Source organism: Saccostrea cucullata, unplaced genomic scaffold (assembly GCF_032062105.1).
Source record: "Saccostrea cucullata isolate Sc308-1 unplaced genomic scaffold, CSIRO_AGI_Scuc_v1 ctg294, whole genome shotgun sequence".
NCBI lineage: Eukaryota > Metazoa > Mollusca > Bivalvia > Ostreida > Ostreidae > Saccostrea > Saccostrea cuccullata.
This window is the reverse complement of record NW_026936003.1, coordinates 529,440-535,700: the sequence shown is the minus strand read 5'-3', so window position 1 is coordinate 535,700 and position 6,261 is coordinate 529,440.

The following is a 6,261-nucleotide window of genomic DNA, read 5'->3' as shown; positions in this document are numbered from 1 at the left end:
AAACCGCCTTCCTTTCCCCCAAACTCAGATTGCTTCTTACGGCCCTTAAAAATAATTCAGGAATTCAGAATATAGGTATGATGCTTAAAATTTATTTCCATAGTTGGGGATATTAAAGTTATTTAATTGAAATTATATTAACTAAAAAAGTGTCCAAATATTTCCAAATTTTTCTACAAAATAAATGTCCTGTGAAATGAATAAACATTAAGAACAGTGTTTATAGTTTATTGTAATTAAGATTTGTTTTATCCGAATCAAACACTGCAGTAAGGTTCTCATGTTGTCATTATTTTTCCCACCGTCATGTAAATAAATTCTACGGACCTGAATTCTTTTTTTAGGGCCGTAAAAAGCAATTTCTGTTTGGGGGGAAAGTTCGGGTGCTATTAACTACGAAAAATTCCTTGACAAACAAAAAAGGTATTTATTGAGGGGACACAGGTATAATGTAGCTTAATTTTCTATAGCATTCTATACATCGGGAAAATCATTGGAGAGGGTTCCGCCCCTCCCCCGGACCCCTTCCGGTTCCTACGGCCATGCTTTTTCAAAGAATTTTGTCGAATTCGTTTTTTAATGTTATTATGTTTCTACTAATACATTGAATGATGTGTATTTTCTCAGATCAAGAAGTAAAATAAGAAGTGCACAATGACATTAATTAGAAAAGAATCTGTGAAAGTACAGTGTATTATGAAATTTTATTCAGTGGTGTAGGCGGATAAGAGATGTGTACCCTTCAATAGTACTGAAAGAATGGCCTTGTCCATGTTTTATATTATGGGAAATCCGAAATATGTGTCCGATCCAAAAGTAAAACAGGAGGTGTGCAATGGCACCATCATGACTATATATAAACATGTATGCAACAAAGATTCTGTGTGAGTTCATTAAATTTCACTCAGTGGTAAACAAAGAGTTGCGGATAAGAGATGGGTATATTTCCCAAAGCGCAACAGACGGACATCCCGATCACTATATATATCCTTCCGCCTTTCAAACGGGGGTATAATATTATACTTCTGTTAAAATGTTTCCAATATAAAGTTCAGAAGGTAAAATAACTATCTTTTTTAGTTCAGGCATAGCAAAGCTATACCCCGGGGTATAGTTTTTGCTATCCACCCTTGGAAAATTTTCATGCAATTTTTGCCTCCAATTTTGATTTCTAGCGATAAATCTATTGACTGATGATGACGTAATGATTTCAGTAGCATTGTGACTTCATCAGGATTTCAAATTATTCTTGCAGAATTATCTTACTCCCAAAAAATTCAAACCATAGAAATTATATCAAACATCAGTATAATAAAACGCTTATCCACTGTTTGTGAGTGGGATAGCTCTTTTATCAAACCCTTGACAGGGACTATTCCCCGCGGGCAAGCCCTCGGGGAATCTGTCGCGGGTTTGATAAAAGAGCTATCCCACTCACAACCAGTGGATAAGTGTATATTATTATTGTTGACAACCTCATATTAAGAAAATTTTTATGCCATTTGCACAAATGTTATTTTACATGTATACCGGTTTACGTACAGCACGTATACGTTGGTACTAGTATTTAAAGAACACAATTTTGATATTTCAACTCTTCTTTTTTGGTTTGTTTTATTTAATTGCTTTTATGTGTGTATGTTTGGGATGTTATTGTTTAACGTTAGATTAAACAGAACTTAGTTATTAAAAAATGATATATTTTCTTTATAACGGGTTGGATTAAATGCTGACAAAAATAGGCAACATAAATCATGCAACTTTTAAGTATTTTTAAAATCTTTAAGTCCGTACAATTGTGTCCATTGTACCACATTTATCCCGCGAGGTGTTGTCTTAACCTCTCCATGTAAACATGTTAGTATAGTCAAGCATTAAAATGAAACGTTTAACTAAAGCCTAGTCTACATTTTAAATAGGAGTGGGCAGCAGGTGTGTAGCAACTCATGGTACAAAATAATTGCATCATTTTGAAACCTGCCTTGATTGATTGAAGAAAATAAGGTGATTTCCTATAACACGTAAAATGTTTATACTCTCTTAAGAAAAATAAAACATCCTACGTAAATAAACAATCTGCGTCTGCTCTGAGCAAAAAAAAATCTACGATAAGGCTTAGAAACACTTAAGCTTTAAATAATTAATAAATTATTTAAAAATATTTTTTTGTTTTTATTGACGAACCTTTAACCCCTTCAAGTATTCCGAAGCGAACACGAGGACTTTGCAATTCAATGATACGCTGTACACAGGGGCGTAGCAACAGGGGGGGGGGGGGCAGCCCCCCCCCCCACTTTTTTCCCAACCTTACTTACACTATAGGAAATGTTAATTGAAAGCCTGCCCCCCCCCCCACTTTTTGACTTTCAGTGATGTACCGAAAAACCGAAAATGTAGTATTAGAATTGGTACTAAAAGTAGTGGACACTGAGTTTACCTCTCCCCCCCCCCCCCCCCCCCCCCCCCCCCCCCCCCCCCCCCCCCGAAATAGGATTTTCGACTTTCGGCAAGTTTTTCCTTTTTATTTATTTTTTTTTTTTTTTTTTGGTTTGCTTGTCAACTTTTTCAGTTAAATAATTTTTTTTCTCTGGCTGCCCCTCTCCCACTTTCAAAAACGATGCTACGCCACTGGTACATACAATTGTTAAGATACGTTGGGCTACTAAAGTAACAAGATGTGTTTGTGAAACACTGATGTCCCGTATGGCAACATATTGCGAAGATTAAACTTTTCTTATATGTAGATTTAATATATTGGTAACCGTATCGAAGGGTCTTCTCACTGGAAAAATAATGTGAAAATATAAAAATTAGGCCAAGGTTAAAGTTTTTTCCATAAGTACAGAAATCTCCGAGGTCAAGGTCACTGGTATCCATTGAAAGGTGTCCCACAGAAAATACATATGTATAAAGCATGTAAAGCCCTAACCGTTCAGAAGTTATGGCAAAGGTTAAAAATTTTAAAACGTAGGTCACCAAATTAAGGTAGCATTATATTTGAAATCATTTATTATCTATTTCAATTTGTGTCTCAAGACTTTCACTTTATTCTGACGTTACTTTTTTCGTATAAATGTATTAAAAGAATTTTTCTTATACATGTACATGCATTTAAAAAAAACTCTGTACCTGATAATTAGATATGGGATAAGCCTTTTTTATATTAGATATGCATGTATTATCTTTATTTATATAAGAAAAATAAGCAACGTCAAGTCACAGGCACCTGACGTTAATTACTTATTTTTCTTTTAATAAAAAAATATATAAAACTATCCATACCTAATATTAGGTATTGGCATATATTTTTCATTTAAAGTAAAATAAGTAACGTCAGGTGCCTGTGCGTCAAGTGCCTGTACTTCATTGAATTTTACATCAGAGTTACAATCAAACTGATCATGCTGATTAAAATCAAATCTTTGTTACGATGCGAAATTCTGATAATACATGTCATAGCTGCTCAACAACTATCTGAATTTCAGAGCGTAAAAAGGTCTTATTTTAAGTCAGTCCTCGGACCGACTTGTTTGACAGTGAAAAAAAAAAACAAAACCAAAAAAAAAAAAAAAAAAAAAAATCGGTGGGTAAATCAATGTGAGAATACTGGCCTAACTATTAGTATAAAAAATGTCAGTCAGCATTCTACTCAATGAGAGATTGTGTATGTAGTTGCTGACGAGATCATAACAAATATCGACGTTAGACATGGAACTTGCGAATTGATGACTTTAAATGAGGCCGTTGATGTCCTTGTTTTATCAACTTATTTATCAATAGATTGCCTCATTTTAGAAATTAAAATATCACCTCGAAACGCTCTTGTGTCGTTTCAACTGGTAGACTTTAAAGTATTCACTGAATAAGTGAATGGGTTTTAAACAATTTTGGATAACTTTATAGGCTACAAATTTAATTTGAAAAAGGCATTGCTAGATAACGATAAAGTTTAAATAAACCAAAATTACAAGACTGATAACATGTAAAAAGCCCGTCATTTTGCACAATTTAAAGTTTTAGAAGAGTTATCTGTCCTTAATGAAAAGAAAAAAAATCTGAAAATGTATGGGTTTTTTTTTTTTATTATTATTTTACAGTTTAATAAAGAGAGAGTTTATGCACATTTTCATTAAGAGATTTGTGTGAAATTCAATTAAATTACTTTATACAATATCTTAAAAAACATGCGCTGCAATTTAAGGCGCAATTAATCATTGCATCTACAATATATAAATGTTAATTAGCGATTTGATAACCCTAATAGCTGAATCTACAGTTACTTGTATGGATCATATCAGATGTAAACAGATAAGATAATATACATGTATACATGTGAGGATGTTTATACTTGTGTATGTAACCTTTCTTTCGGAACTTTCTATCTTGTCATTGTAAAAAAAACCCTTAATGCCTTCTGCATGGGCCCAAAATTGAAAAATAAAAATATCTTATCTTATTAATATACATGTAGTACTAGGAAGTAAAATTTGTTACCGTATTCTTTTGGTGGAGCAATTTTATTTCATAGCACCTTCAAAATGCTTTACCATGATTAAAAAGATTGCCGGACCATTCATTTATTAGGTACAAAATATGGTGTAGTTATATATTTGTCGTTTACTGATTTTTATTTGAAAATAAAAATAAGTACACGACTATATTATTTTTATTCTCAAATAAAAATCAGTAAACGACACATTGAATATCTTAACTCTGTACACTTGCATAATTATATGCTATATCAGAGGCGTAGTCACAAACTTAAAAGTGGGGGGGGGGGGGGGGGGGGGGGGGGGGGGGGGGGGGGGGGGGGGGGGGGGGGGGGGGGGGGGGGGGGGGGGGGGGGGGGGGGGTGGGGGGGGGGGGGGGGGGGGTGGGGGTAATGGGCAACTTTTTCAAAGACAAGTTACTTTCAATTCCAATTTTCTCCCACAATTCTTTGATGTAACTATACTTTCCTATAGTAAAGGTAATGTTGGGGAAAAATAGCTGTGATTTTGTTCTTCATTAAAAAGTGGGGGGGCACAGACATACTCTTGCCCCCCCAGATCTAAAAGTGGGGGGGGGGGGGCTAGTGCCCCCGCTGCCCCCCCTGTGACTACGCCTATGTATATAAATAAAGGAAGATACAAGGGTGTGACATGTATAGAAGTCTAAAGGCATCTCGCTAGTTGTTTATTATAAAATTTAAGGTAGGTCCGTACTTTCAGAATTTTCTCTCAAATTGATATTTTTTTTAATTTGAATACCTTGAATAAGTCTTGAACTAACTAAAACACATTATCATATATGTTATCATATCAAATTTATGTTATAACTTATGAAAATAGAAAATATTCATTTGCCAAGAGAATTTTTGAAGTCTTTATTGCAAAACATTGACAAATTAATGTTGAATTTGTACATGTCTTTCAGGGAAAAATCTCCAAATATCCTTATTTTTCATATTTCTCAAAATTTAAAGTGTTTAGATGCTATTTTTTCTTTAAAACTATTAAGAATGATTTCTAAAGTTAACAAAAATACATCAATCATTATGGATGACTAGAGAATTTTAACAAAACAGTCTTTTGAAGAAGTATACCCTTATTTTTGAATTATGTTTTTTTTTTTCAATTATTCATTGCAAAAATGTTTAAAAAGTAAAAATTAAATGGATGATATAGACTTAAAATTAGAAACAAAAATAGATCTCATGAGTTTGCTAAAAATTAAAAAATAAAACAGCTTAATGTATGTAAAAGCAATTTGGAATTTTGTGTCTGTGTATGTACCAAATGACATATAGATCCTATGGACAGAGTGCAAAGTGGTAATTTCCATAATTAATTATGCATTTAATAATTTGTATTTAAAATAACACTATAATAAACAAAAATATACCTGCTAAATTATTTTATATCACACAAAAAGATTTTATTTCAATGTGTCTTCCTTAACTTATTGTTAGATTATGATTGAAGGCTCTTTCTAGTAAAATATCCTATATGAAAAAAAAAAAAAAAAAAAGATTTTGAATTGTGGTATTTTTTCTCAAGTTCACTGCGAAAAAAAAAACCAGGTCGACATACGAATGGTTAGTATCTGTTATTCCAAATGACTTATCTAGCTTAAATATTTCATTTATTTATTTATTAAAATCACTTCTAGGCCTAGTTAACGAATTGTTAATCATGGATCACAGTTTGTAAACTATAGTTTACAGTCGATAAACCTAGTTTATCAACTGTGAAACTATATTTAGCTCATTTTTGTGAATTT